The sequence below is a fragment of the Acinonyx jubatus genome, chromosome E4, assembly GCF_027475565.1.
Source record: "Acinonyx jubatus isolate Ajub_Pintada_27869175 chromosome E4, VMU_Ajub_asm_v1.0, whole genome shotgun sequence".
NCBI lineage: Eukaryota > Metazoa > Chordata > Mammalia > Carnivora > Felidae > Acinonyx > Acinonyx jubatus.
In genome coordinates this window covers 10,834,554-10,849,121 of record NC_069395.1, presented here as the reverse complement: position 1 = coordinate 10,849,121, position 14,568 = coordinate 10,834,554, and positions in this window count along the sequence as shown.

Below are 14,568 nucleotides of genomic sequence, written 5' to 3'. Positions count from 1 at the left end.
CCACAAAATTGGCAAAAAAAAAAAAAAAAAAAAAAAATTAAAAGTCTGATAATAGCAAATGCTGGCAAAGTATAGGAAAATGAAAATACTCATTCGGTTCCGGTGGGAATACAAAGTGGCACAATCACTTTGGAGAGCAATTTGGAACATCTAGCAAAGTTGAAAACATAGTCTTAGGCTTTCTGTTACGGAAAATTCTTCCATAAGCACGCAAGAGGCAGGGTAAATGTTCAAAGCAGTATAAAAAGAAAAAAATAACCTGTCATATATTCACAGCATTTAAAACGATTCAGAATTGGGGCGCCTGGGTGGCGCAGTCGGTGAAGCGTCCGACTTCAGCTCAGGTCACGATCTCGCGGTCTGTGAGTTCGAGCCCCGCCTCAGGCTCTGGGCTGATGGCTCAGAGCCTGGAGCCTGTTTCCGATTCTGTGTCTCCCTCTCTGTGCCCCTCGCCCGTTCATGCTCTGTCTCTCTCTGTCCAAAAAGTAAACGTTAAAAAAAAAAAAGATTCAGAATCTCAAAATATCATGTGGAGTGGAAAAACCAGTTGCAGAAAGATATCTATGGTGATATATATGTAAACACTATAATTTATTGATGAATATATCTCTATACAGAAAATCGTTTTTTTAAAAAACATCCCTGCAAATAATATATGCCAATCTCAGGATAATGGCTCTCTCAAGGGGTGGGGGAGAGAAAAGTAATGGAAAAGGAAGTTTTGATTTGTCTCTGATGTTTTATTTCATTGACAAAAACTATAAAACTGAAAAAGAAAACATGAAGCCAATATAACAAAAATTTTCAATCTATTAGATCTTCATGGTGGGTATATGAGTGCATGCTATAGTATTTCCCAAACGTCTGAAGTAAGTCAGATCTCAAATAAAGCAAGAAAATCATGTGCAATAGTTTTGTTGAAGCAAACTCAGGAAAGAGGAAAAAAAGACTCAGAGGTCTTGAGTGGCCAATTTGGGTTAAGAATAGGAAGCCAAAATATGTAATTCTTTCTGAAGACCAACTTTGCCTTGTCTACGATTTTGCTAGCCTACCCACCATGCTTCAAGACTCTCCAGTGTCCTCGAGTGACAGATGAAGAAGGGATCCCATTGGAGTTTTGCTTCAGAGCTCTGGAGTTTGAAAGTAGGACTATCAAAATTTTTGGCCCAGCATCGTGGCTTTTTTGTGACCTACACAAGGAAAAAACAGCAAAGCATTTTCCTGTAGATCAGAGAAAACCGTGGCTCTACGTTGTCCTGTGTTCTGTGGGCAGAAGGTCCCTTCAATGTTCACAAGAAACTGTACCTAGATCCGGAGAATAATAAAAAGAACCACAATGGCCCTGTGTGCTGTGCATGGACTGCTTTACACGTCTATCTCCTGTTTTCACATCAGCCCTTTGCAGTAGGTATTTCTGTCGTCTGTAGGTGATAAACAAGGACACTAAGAACTGTGAAGTTTCAGGAACTGGTCCAAATTCAAACAGCCGTTGAGTGGGAGATTTAAATGTTGATTCCAGTCCTGGCTCGTGTCTGCTAGTCAACCCTGGTACTGCTCCAGGGTGTATGGGAATCTCCCCGGATTTCCCTAAGACTATTCTAGAGGAAGGAATTTTAATAGCTCTTTACTTGAGTTTTGTCTTCCTGTTCTTTTTCCTAGTACCAACTGAAGTGCCACAAAGAGGCTTCTTCCCTGCTCAAACTCAGAAGAATGAGGAAGAACCTTCTGGGTCATCCTTCTTGGGGTATTCTCCCCGCTTCCTTGGCCGGTGATTTATGTTGCTGAGCCGCTGCCCAGCACCTCTACTGCCGTCAACACGTGTTCAGTTTGCTGCCCTGTATGCGCAGAGAAACAAGCCAGACCGTAGTAGACTGCACCCCCAGCACAGAGCAGACAGGACCAAGGACTGCAGCAAAATGCAACATTTTGCTGCGATCCAAAAAATCCTCCACTCTGGGACCGTGCAGCCTGAAACCTGCAGCAGCTGCAGAAACCGGTTTCCCCAGAGAGTTGTACATGCCCAGGGCATGTGGGAGGAGGAGGAAGGGGAGGAGGAAGGAAGATCTTTGTGGGAGGAGAAGGAAGATCTTAGAGCGACATTTGGGGTATGGCGAAAGGGCGATCAAATAGGCAGGGTGCGTGGGGCGGAGTGCGTTGGCTACAGGGATGGATGGCAGGTGAGCCTGGCTTTCTTGCAGAGGTGAAGAGGGAAGGGGAGAGCTGCACTTGGCTCAGATGCTGAAGGACTGGGTTAGATGGTGGGAGAGCAGGCGCAGAGATAAACAGTGAAGGGTGCCCTTGAGAGACGCCAATGGTCAGTGGTCAATAGTTGATCAAGGGGGAGAGTGGGAAGCCCAGAGCCTCTGCCAGCCCTGGCAGCTGGGCTCTGAGAGAAACTTTGGTCCTCCTTGGGTTGTTCCATCCCTTCCCCGGGGACACAGTCCTGTTCCACATAGCTGCCTCTACAACTCATAGGATGTCCCTCCTTTGTCGGGAGCAGAGGCCAAGGATCAGTCAACCCACACACATTTATCACACACTCCCTATTTGCCTAAAACTCCACGAAGTTCTGTGGAATAAAGAAGGACAGAGTGAGGCCTCAGTTTCTCATCAGGGAATTATTGTTTGTTTTCTGAAACGGGAACAATTCTCTTGGACAATCCCACGGACACCAGGTGTTAGAAAAATATAATTTTTTATGGAGAACTTTCCAAAAGGCACTGCACACTTCCATAGTCTGGGTGAAGAGAGCATATTAACATTTTTCACGATGGTGTAGGCTCATCATAACAGACTACCGACAATCTATCTGTGGGTACAAATATTGATGATGTGGAAAATAATACTGATTAAGCACTCTTGTCAGAAAAATGCTCTGGAACTTGACTTTGAAGAAGAGAGAGAAAACAAGATTCGGGCTTGCTCTGTCTTTAGCATTCACTTCTGCAGAGCTCGGGGGCTGTTTTCTCAACTGTCCATTAGAAATGCCATTTGCAAAAATGTGTATGGAACTGGAGGGTATTATGCTAAGTGAAATGTGTCAGTCAGAGAAAGACAGATATATGCTTTCACTCATATGTGGAACTTGAGAAACGTAACAGAAGACCTGGGGGAAGGGAAGGGGAAAACATAGTTTCAAACAGAGAGGGAGGCAAACCATAAGAGACTGTTAAATACAGAGAACAAACTGAGGGTTGATGGGGTGGGTGGGGGAGAAGGGCACTGAGGAGGGTACTTGTTGGGATGAGCACTGGGTGTTATATGTAAGTGATGAATCATGGGAATCTACCCCCAAAACCAAGAACACACTATATACACTGTATGTTAGCCACCTTGACAATAAATTATGTAAAAAAAAGAAAAAGAAAAAAGAAAAAAGATAAAATAAAGCTGGAAAGAGAAAGAAAGAAAGAAAGAAAGAAAGAAAGAAAGAAAGAAAGAGGAGGGAAGAAAGAAAGAAGGAAAGAAAGAAAAAAAGAAAGAAGAAAGAAAGGAGAAAGAAAGAAAGAAAGAAGAAAGAAAGAAAGAAAAAAAGAAAGTAAGAAAGAAAGGAGAAAGAAAGAAAGAAGAAAGAAAGGAGAAAGAAAGAAAGAAAGAAAGAAAGAGAAAGAAAGAAAGAAAGAAGGAAAGAAAGAAATCTCTGTCTGGATGTCCTGCTGACCCCTCAAAGGCCAAGCATTCAAATTCAATTAGTTTTCCAACCCACACACCCTTTCCTAGTTCTGTCAAGCCACCTTCACCACAGGCTGAATAACCTTGTCTGGATCCCATTCCTGCCCCAGGCTTGTGTCCCACACTAGTTCAGATGTGAATCTGGCAGTGAAATATTTTTCACTCTACCCCTGCCCCCGCTCCCCCCGCCCCTGCTGTTTCCATTGTCTCCAGGCCAAGTAGGTCCTCATTATCTCTGACCTACACCTTGCTAACTGCCTCCTGATTCATCTTTTTGCAGCTCATTTCTCCTGCTGCCAGCTTATCTCATCCACTGTTGCCAGGTACATCTTCTTTTTTTAAATTATTATTACTATTTTTTTAAATTTGCACCCAAGTTAGTTAACCTATCACGTAATAATGATTCCAGGAATAGGGTTTAGGGATTCATCGCTTACATATGACGCCCAGTTCTCATCCCAACAAGGGTCCTCCTTAATACCTCTCACCCATTTAGCCCATGCCTCCCCCACAGACCCCTCCAGCAACCCTCAGTTCGGTCTCTGTATTTAAAAGTCTCTTATCGTTTGCCTCCCTCCCTGTTTTCATATTATTTTTGCTTCCCTTGCCTCATGTTCATCTGTTTTGCATCTTGAATTCCACATAGGAGAGAGGTCATATATTTGTCTTTCTCTGACTGACTTATTTTGCTTATCCTGATTCACTCTAGTTCCGCCCACATTGTCGCAAATGGCGAGATTTCATTCTTTTTGATCACCGAGTAATATTCCATTGTGTATATATACCACATCTTCTTTATCCATTCATCACCAATTTGGGCTCTTTCCATACTTTGGCGATTGTCGATAACCGTGCTATCAACATTGGGGTGCATGCACGCCTTCAAAACAGCACTTTGCCTTTAAAGACTCCCCACAGTCTACAGAGTAAGGAACAAACTCTTCAGGTAGATGATCTGGTTTTGCTGCTCCAAGACCTCTTCCCATCGGGCACCCTTCCTTCCCGCTGGGCTTTAGTGCAGTGGATCTTTGTACTTTGTTTTACCTAAAACTCCAAGCTTTTATACCTTGCCATCTTTCCAGGCCATCCAGTACAATCTTCCTACATGAATCCTACCCAGAATTCCTCAAGCTGGAAGTGAACACTTGCTCCTTTGGAACTCCTATAGTACTGTATCCTGTGGCACCTATTGTTATCATTTAAAAAAAATGTTTTTAATGTTTATTTATTTTTGAGAGACAGAGAAAGAGAGAGAGAGAATGAACAGGGGAGTGGCAGAATGAGAGGGAAACACAGAATCCGAAGCAGGCTCCAAGCTCCGAGCTTCAGCACAGAGCCCGACGCGGGGCTTGAACTCACAAACTGCAAGATCGTGACCTGAGCAGAAGTCGGACACTTAACCGACTGAACCACCCAGGTGCCCCCCTGTCTATCATTTTAACATATTCATTCATTTGTTCGCTCATTCAACAAAGTAGCATTTGCCTCGGTGGTAAAAAAAAAATGCTCAAAGAATAGCTCTCAAATGAAAATAACCTTGCTTTTCTGGCCCTTTTACCTCTCTCTCATAATGAAGGAGAGGGTGTCATCAGCTGTTTGTGGCATAATGTGGCTGTTTTCCTGCAAAATCAATTAGTGAATTAAAGCCTGAAGTTGCGAGCTCAGAAAACCCTGTTTTATTTTTTTAACCTTTAGGAAAAGTTTGTATCCCATTATTGTTATTGTTCCTTGTGCCAATCATGGATAAGGACAGATATTTGAATGCTACTGACAAGTCATGTTTCATGACAGCCTTCTCATCAGCTTGTACCTGCTCCTTTCTGGTGGATTCTACCTGTTGATGGAGTGTGAGTGAGGAACAGTGCCAGCCAGATTTGGACAGACATTACTTCAAAGCCCACACATGCTTCATCATCACCAAACACTTCTGAAAACATAACACCAGGTCACGTTTTCCCTAAGCCTTTTTTTTTTTTTAGGTTGGCTTTGATCCTTACAAAGCAGGCATCGTGTGACACGTATAATCTTATGTAACAGGAAAGATGCAAATAGTATTTGTGATTTTCTCCAGTGATGGAGTATATTCAGTCGTTAAAGATGGGGTTTCTCTTCAGTTTTCCTGTGCTAGCTCCTGCAGACAAATTTACCTAAATTTGGTTTTTTTTTTTTTAATTTTTTTTTCAACATTTATTTATTTTTGGGACAGAGAGAGACAGAGCATGAACGGGGGAGGGGCAGAGAGAGAGGGAGACACAGAATCGGAAACAGGCTCCAGGCTCTGAGCCATCAGCCCAGAGCCTGACGCGGGGCTCGAACTCACGGACCGCGAGATCGTGACCTGGCTGAAGTGGGACGCTCAACCGACTGCGCCACCCAGGCGCCCCAAATTTACCTAAATTTGAATGCAAGTCTAGTTTCACTGGCATCAGATAGATGGGCATTTCATAAATGTTCCGCAATTCACACCAGCATTGAAAAAATATTCAGTAAGTAGGCTAAATTTAGAAATGATTTCCATGAAATAGCGGCTTTTTTCTTAGAGTGTCATGATTTTTAAAACGCTTCCATTTGCTTTTTTTTTAACCTGTTATTCACTTAAGAATAATAAAGCCTGCCTTCTGAATAGTCACATAATTTCTTCAGACGTAAACATTTGCCTTTCTACTTAGCTGAAGCTGAGGGTATATGCTAAGCTTTACTCCATGGAGAACCAGGGATAAATCAACTCTATGCAATATAAAGCAATATAATATTGGCACATTTTTATTTATTTTCAAATGTGACCAGCTGTCTTTGTTGCAAGGCCAATCTACACAGTACGCTGTACTGTACTTACTCGATAACATTTTCCAACACTTTTCATTTTCCCAGCATGTACAGAGAGCTCTCCTTTTTATGTATTTTAGCATTAGCATAAACTTCTTATATTTACCCCTTCTCTTTGACAAAAAAAAAAATCCCAAAAACAAAACATACAAAATAAATCCAAATAGGATATTTAGAAAAAAAATTAAGCCTAGATTTATTTTCCTACATACATGCAACAAGCACAATAATTTTCAGGTTGGCCTACCGTTAGTTTCCCTCGAGGATAGCATGGCATGAACTACACGAACACTTCATACAAATTTTTATGAACTGTTCGTGTGCTTTCAGCATAGCACCATGGGAATATAATGGCGCTATGAAGAATATGGAATATGTGAAGTTTATATTTTCCCTTCACAGAATGTCTCCAACACACTCTACTTTTTAAGTTTGATCACTTCCGGCCAACAAGACAATTCCTTTAAAAGCAACTGAGATGTTAAGGGCTTCAACTGACACATTCATCCCATCGATCAACTTTCATTGACGGCCTAACATACACATTATAAGCAGCAAATAACTGATGAAATATGATGCATCGATAAAGAGATTAAAATTAAGTTGACTGCGTGGTTATGGACCACAAAAATGCCATGTGGACTAGAAAGTCACTGTGGTCTGACATGGTCAGAAAATAATTTATGAAAGGAGATAAATTTGAGGAGGGGTGCAGTTTTGGGAACGTGAAACATGTTCTTAGTGTGGGGCACCACTTTCAGAAAAGGGTTAAGGATGAGCATAAACAATGTCAACCCAGAGAATGGTTGATTTAGTAGCCCAGCGGTGTCCCTGTTTGATTTTGTACTAGAAACATTAGTTATTTTTGCCACCACACAGAAACTTCTCAAAGGATCGTCTCCATTCATCACCTAGAAAGGGCACCTGAATGTCACTGGACAACCCACCCCCTACTCAGCCACTGCTCATGGGCCAGGAATCACACAACACCCAAGCTGAGCCAATTTGATTTCTGTCCTAGAAATTGAGAGCAGATACTCAGAAATGGAGTCAACAGGGTTGGACACTTGGGGTGGAAGCCCATGGATTTAGGGACTAGACATTCAGAACAAGAAGAGTCAAGCAAATGCTTAGGAAGGAACTAACCCAATAGACTCATGGAAAGCAAGAGCTACAGAGCAAGAGGTTGTCAAATGATTCTAGTTCCTTCCTACGAAGTGCTGCTATATTCCCTGAACTTGATTTCCTTAATCTAAGCCAGTTGGAGTGTGTGTGTGTGTGTGTAAGTATGTGCGTGTGTGTGTGTGTGTGTGTGTGTGTTTCTTTGTGTGTGTATTCTTTGAGACAATGCTTCTTGCTGGGTACACTTTAATAGCCATCTTTTATTTTTCATTGACCTCATTCATTATTTCTAATCTCTGTCATTTTTTCTGCTATCACCTCTGCTATTTATAGATCTCTTTTCTTTTTTATTACCCTTCTCTGTTTTTTTTTTCTTCTTATCTCTTCTCTTTCTTCCCTGGTAGTTTATCAGTACTTTTCAGTATTATCACTAACAAGGTTTAGTCATTTATCAAAGACAAGACTCCTTGTGTTTGGTCAATGAATTCACCAATCATCTTGTACTGTCCATCGTTCTCTTCTTTGGCTGTTGGTTATTTTCATCATTGCTTAATATTTGAGTATTTTTTAAATGTCCTTCGGATTGAGAATTATTCTGAAGTGCTAAAATCGCTAGGCATTCATTTATGATTCTTATGTAAGGTATGGCTTTCATTGCTTCTCTTAATAAAAAAATAATAATAATAGTTTTCCAAATCCAAATAATGTGGGTAGAAAGTGGATGCTTTATTTCTGACATAAAATAAGTAACATAGAGTGAGCTTACTACCTATAAAGCTACGTTTAAATCACTAGGCCGTTCATTTCTACCACTGGCCATCATGCTGTTAATGGGAGAAGAAGATGGGAAACAGAAGTTAGAAGTCATAGGAACACATTCTGGGTAAAAATAAATGCTTTTAAAAGGTTTGTCTGCTAACATATTCATTAAGTCCTTCTTTCCCTTGCTTAATAAATGCACATTGAGTGCCTGCGATATACTAGGCAATGAGCAAGGCTTTGAGAGCTCTGAAATGTACAAAACAGACAAAATCCTTGCTCTCCTGGAGCTTATGTGCTAACGAGGCCAGATATCAGATTAAGAAATAATGTAGAATCTAACAAATGGTAAGGGATGATGTAAAGAAAGTAAGTAGGGTAAGGGATAAAGAATGCTGGGGTATGGTGTGTTGTTGTTTCTAATGGAATAGTCAGGAAACACCCCCATGATTCTCTGACTTTTTTAAAGGCATTTTTTTAAATTAAGTATAATTAACGTGGAATGTTGTATTGGTTCCTTAGATAACAAGGTCCTTATATGCAATATAAAGATTCAACAAGTCTATGCATTTCTCTGTGCTTATCAAGAGAAGTATACTCCTCATCCCCTTTATCTAGTTCACCCATCCCCTCACCCACCTCCCCTCTGTCAACCACCAATTTGTTCTATATATTTAAGCGCCTGGGTTTTTTGTCGTTGTGGTGGTTTCTCTCTCTTTTTCTTTACTTGTTCATTGTTTTTATTTCTCAAATTCCACATATGAGCAAAATATGGTATTTGTCTTTCTCTGACTTATTTCACTTAGCATTCTACCTTCTAGGTCCATCCATGTTGTGCAAATGGCAAGATTCATTTTTGTAATGACTAATATTCTCCTATATCATCTATCTATATCTATATCTATATCTATATCTATATCTATATCTATATCTATATATCTATATCTACCACATCTTCTTTACCCATTCATCTATGGGTAGACCATTTGGCTGCTTTCATATCTTGGCTATGGCAAATAATGCCCCAATAAACACAGGGGTGCGTCTATCTTTGCAAATTAGTGTTTTCATTTTCTTTGGGTATTCATGGTGGTGGAACAGCTGGATCACATGGTAATTCGATCGTCAATGTTTTGAAGAGCTTCCATGCTGTTTTCCACAGTGGCTGAACCCATTTGCATTCCCAATGGCAAAGCACAAGTGTTCTTTTCGCTCCACATCCCCACCAACACTTATTTCGTGTGTTTTTCTATAGCCTTTTTGACAAATGAAAGGTGATTTTCTGATTTCTGAAAAAATACCTGAATAAGTAACGGAAGGAGCCATGATATCGTCTGGGGCATTTTCTGCATTATCCATTAAATATTTGTTGATCACATGAAGAATCGTGGAATTGTACATTTCATGTGGACCTCGTTGAAGGAATTCTATCACAGACTATATAACTGTGTCTCCCAAGAAGATGTGTTCAAGTCCTTGGGACTTGGACATGTGATCTTATTTGGAAACAAAGTTTTTGCAGATGTAATCAAGATGATGTCATACTGGATTAGGGTGGACCTTTATATCTTTATAAAAAAAAAATGAGAGGGCGATTTGGATAGAGAAGACATGTGGGGAAGAGGGCCATGGGACTATATATGCAGAGAATGGAGTGATACAGCCATAAATCAAGGAACGTCAATCAGCAGCCAGAAACTGTGAGAAGCTAGGGAATGGCAAGAAAAGATTCTTCCCTAAAGTCTTCAGAGGGAGCATGGCCCTGCGGACATCTTGATTTTAGACTGGTTCCCTCCAGAACTGTGAGAGAATAAATTTCTATCGTTTTCAGCCACCGGTTTTTTAGCAATTTATCACGGAAGCCTTAAGAACACACCACAGGGCTACGAAACAGGGGCAAGCATTGAAGGGGCTGTGCTAGATGGTTTTGAAATACACACATACGTGCAAATGATGACTACCACAACAGAAACAACTGATTTCTTCTTCTTCTCTTCCTCTTCCTCCTCCTCCTCCTCCTCTTCTATACAGGAAAGTAAGAATGTGTCAAAGCACAAATATTTAGATGATGGCCAGTGGGAAGCTTAAGGTCATTCTTTCCATATGCTCATGTAGCTGTCACTGTGGACCACATAAGGCTTTCCCTATCTGACCCCAACAGATATCATGCCCCCAAGAATATCCCAGGGACAATGAAGCTTTACTTTCAATCTCCCTGCCTTAAATTCGCCTCTTCCACTTGGCCACGAATCCAGGTATTATTCTTAAAGCTGTCCTGCCCAGCAGAACTGTGCTTCAGTGAGTGCTGCTTCTGATGATGATTTATTTCAAGATCTCAGTGCTGGTACTCTTGCCAGGATGATGGCCTTAACTCCACTCTAGAGCAAAAAAGGAAACAACCTTTACACCCCTGCAGTGTCCAGAAGGGCAGAGTGGAGACAATGAGCAGAATGGAGAGCTGATTGATTCAGGCAAATATTAATTCACCATGATCAGTCCCTCTATGCAAAACCTGATACTGGTGAATATATCCTTTTCCAGGGCAATGGATTTCACAGACTGATGTTGCAAACACTCCATTATGCAATTCGAGTCAACAAAATTGCCTGAAGCCTAATGATCTTGTGTTTATTCCACCTTGGGCAAGGACAGTCCTCTCCATGAATCTTCATTCTCTGTTTGGTGTAATGTGGTGCTTTGCACTACTGCTTGGAATCCATGCCCTTTGCCAGATTATCTTGTAATTCCTCTACTAGAAGCAGAGAGAGCTCCATCAATGCTGTGTTTGGCCACCGGACCTACTTTGGGCAATAGAATATGAACAGACATGGCAGAGTCCCTATTTTGAGCTTAAGCTTTAGAGGCCTCTCATATTTCTGCTCATTCCTCTTGTGTTTATGCCAGCATGATGAGAAACATGCCACAGCTAGTGACGGGCCATGGACCGTGAGAGACACATGGGGAAGATTTGGATTCCAACTGCAAATTGCAGTCAAGATCAACAGAGTCCAGCCCAGAATACCGAGCCCCCCGCTGACCCAAGAATGTACGAGTGGGAATAACAGCTTGCTTGTTTTAAGTCACTCGCTGAGTTTTGGGGTTGTTTGTTATGCAGCATTATTTTGACAACAATGGACTATTACAGATGAGGCTCACAAAGAGAGATATTTATAGAAAGTAAACAGATTTCATCGTAGCAGTGGCTCTTCAAGACTAGTTCATGGTCATGGAGAGGGAGCCTGATGTTTTAGAAGAAAATAAAGACCAGTGTGTAAGATTACTACTCTTTTGGTGATGATCTTCGTTGTATAAATCACCTACCACCTCTAAGCTTCATTTTATTCTATTATCAAATACTGTGTACACACCTCATCCCAGGGTGGTTGGGAGAATGACATATGAAAAAAAATATTTGAAAAGACATAGGTGCTATATATATACATATTAGTTAAATACTATTAGCTATTGTTATCATTTAATCATCAACTTATTATAGCTATTATCTATTACATTGATATGGTGAAGGGGAAGACCGGGAGTGTAACAGTCAACTTGAAAATGGGACATCAGTTTAGGTAACACTCACCCATAGTAACATGACAAATTGATTGTAATATTTGGATTTATATTCTCCTTCTAAATTTCTCATTTGTTGCCCTTACATGTTGGTTTAATATTTTCCTTTCAAGTTCAGCTTATGCTACATGGGGAAAGATGTAGACAATCTGATAAAAGAATGAGTTCCCTAAAAAGAGATAAGCTTACTTTAGTCCTTATCTGCGAAGCACTGTCACCATTTCTATAGACGACAATGGGATTATATTTCAAGGCCCAAGGTTTGCTTCTGAAGCAGGTGTTTGTATTTCAGACAGTCTGCTTGAAAACATTCTTGAGTTTGGAATGGAGTCTCTCAGCTTCCCTAATGGCTTTGAAGTCCATACTTTTTGTATCCGATCTTCCAGAAGGCTCTTGAGTTCTGGCCATAGGAATACTTGGTTGAGCTACTGCTGAAGGCCCTGGCTGGCGCTGAGGGATATTAAGGCCTGGTGCTGGAGAAGAATTTGCTAGGTATAGCCTATGGTGTCAGATGAGTTTTATTCATTTATTTGTCTAAGAAAATCTTATCGGGCCCGACTTTGTAGAAGTGTCTGAGCGAGACTCTAAGATAACTCTCGGTCTGAATCACTTGTGATAACTCCGCGTGTCTTGTCAGCGTGAAATTTGGCCATCTCTCTCCCCCAGAGAGGAGCACCGTAGTCAGCAAAGTTCTGATTTGCGTTTTCCTCTTTTGAGTGTCCGGACCCTTGCACTTTCCAGTCTCCTTGTGACATGAAAGAGTTAACGCATATTTTCCAGCACCTGTCACCATTTGGGAGCAACTCAGGCGGTGAATAGAGTGGGGCTCAATTGATGGAGCCAGAAGTGTGCAGGCATTTGGAACACTATTCATAGGTTGCTTTTTTATTCCGTCTTCCCTTCCCCCAACCCTGGCCTGCGGACGTGAGTGGCAACTTAAACGCACCATAAAACATCCCTGGAAAAATCCGCAGCGTGCTGAAGGAGGCAGCAAAGTCTTGAGATGAATGGATTTGGGAGGTTTCTGAGCAGGGGGAGACAGTGCCTAATATTTATGGGACCGTTAAACTCCCATGTGCTCTGGACCTATGAATCTGGAGAGGTGTCATTCAGTCGTCAACCCTGGACTTTTTCCTGGCATTCATCAAAGCCATGGTTCCTCCCACACATGGATGATGGGACAGAGCCAGAGAGTCCATCCTGAACTACATGAACGTAACTCTCTTTATTTCCTAAGTGAAAGGATGTATTTCTTCTGCCTGAAGGGACAAGTGCTACAAAAACAAAAACAAAAACAAAAACAAAAACAAAACCCACCTTACATTTACTCATCGCCAGACAACTCTTACTAGTCTTAAGACCTCCAGGGCCACAGGATCCCAATGTAGACTCACAAAAGCAGCTTTTACCTCCCAGCATGCCGCTCAGTTCGACAAGAGCCGCCGTGGAAAAGCAGAGCCAGACTCACTCTTTCTCGGAAGACCAGAGTCTGAACCCGGGTTTGTCACATGGCAACTTCGTGGCCTCGGGCTGGTTTTTACTCTTTCTGACACATGCTCTCCTCGTCTTCCTCGTCTATAAAGTGGGCCCACGAATGCCTGTGCGCATTACTCGTCCCACAGAGACTGGGTTCTTCCGCACCAAGCGCTGGGTTTACACACAGAGAAATCAGCAGTGGACAAGCCACCCTGAATCAGGCTCCCGTGGAATCTGGAGCTCTGGTGGGCAGGACAACTACCGCACGTCATGCCCTGTAGATGCGGGGGGGTGTTGTGAAAGAAAAGCCCAGCATGCGGCAGAAACAGGAAACCGGAAGTCCTAACCTACTGGGGAGAGTGGGAGGAGCCTCTCGGAGGATCTGCCCTTGGGGCTGAGATACGAAGGACAAGGAGGTGAGTACTGAATATTGGGATGTCGGTAAGAGTGCAGGCCTAGGGAAGAGGCAGTGTGAAAACTCATGGGGGGGGGGGGGAGAATTCCGCATTTTATTTACAAGATGGCGCTGGGGAGAAAGGAAAAGAAAAATTGCATTTGACAGAGCTTTATCAACTGTCTGCGGGCATTTACCACGGAACCTTGGGACCTCTGCACAGCCATGAAAGAAACCCTACAAGAGACCTCGTTTGTGTGTTTATGCATGCTTCCTTTCAGCTAGCACTGCGAAATCCTCCTGAGGTTCATTTCCGATGCGAAGGTGTGGTTGAAGCGTGGACCATAATCCCGATGGGAATAAAACTCGCCCTTGCCTTTCTCTGACATGCTGGCCTGCGGGGGGCACTGTGGGCAGCGCGGGTCAAGATACCAGCTGTCTGAATATGTTAGTGACGCTCCTCTCTTCTTGGGTCCACTGACCGGGGTTCGAGGCCGGGCACCTGTTTCCAGCCCGTTTTGCTCAGAGGGAAAGCCCTGTCTGCTGTCTCACACCCACGAACTTGGGGGAGGGTTTTGTCCTCTAGCCCCCAAGCGCTGACTCACAGCTCCCTTCTCTGTCCTCTTTCTGGTCTTGTGGACTGTTACACATTGGCTCCCAAGGACGGATCCTGACGGGTGGAAATGCACTCGTGTATACTCAGAGCCATGCTACAGTTACAAGATGTAGTTTCTGGAAATTAC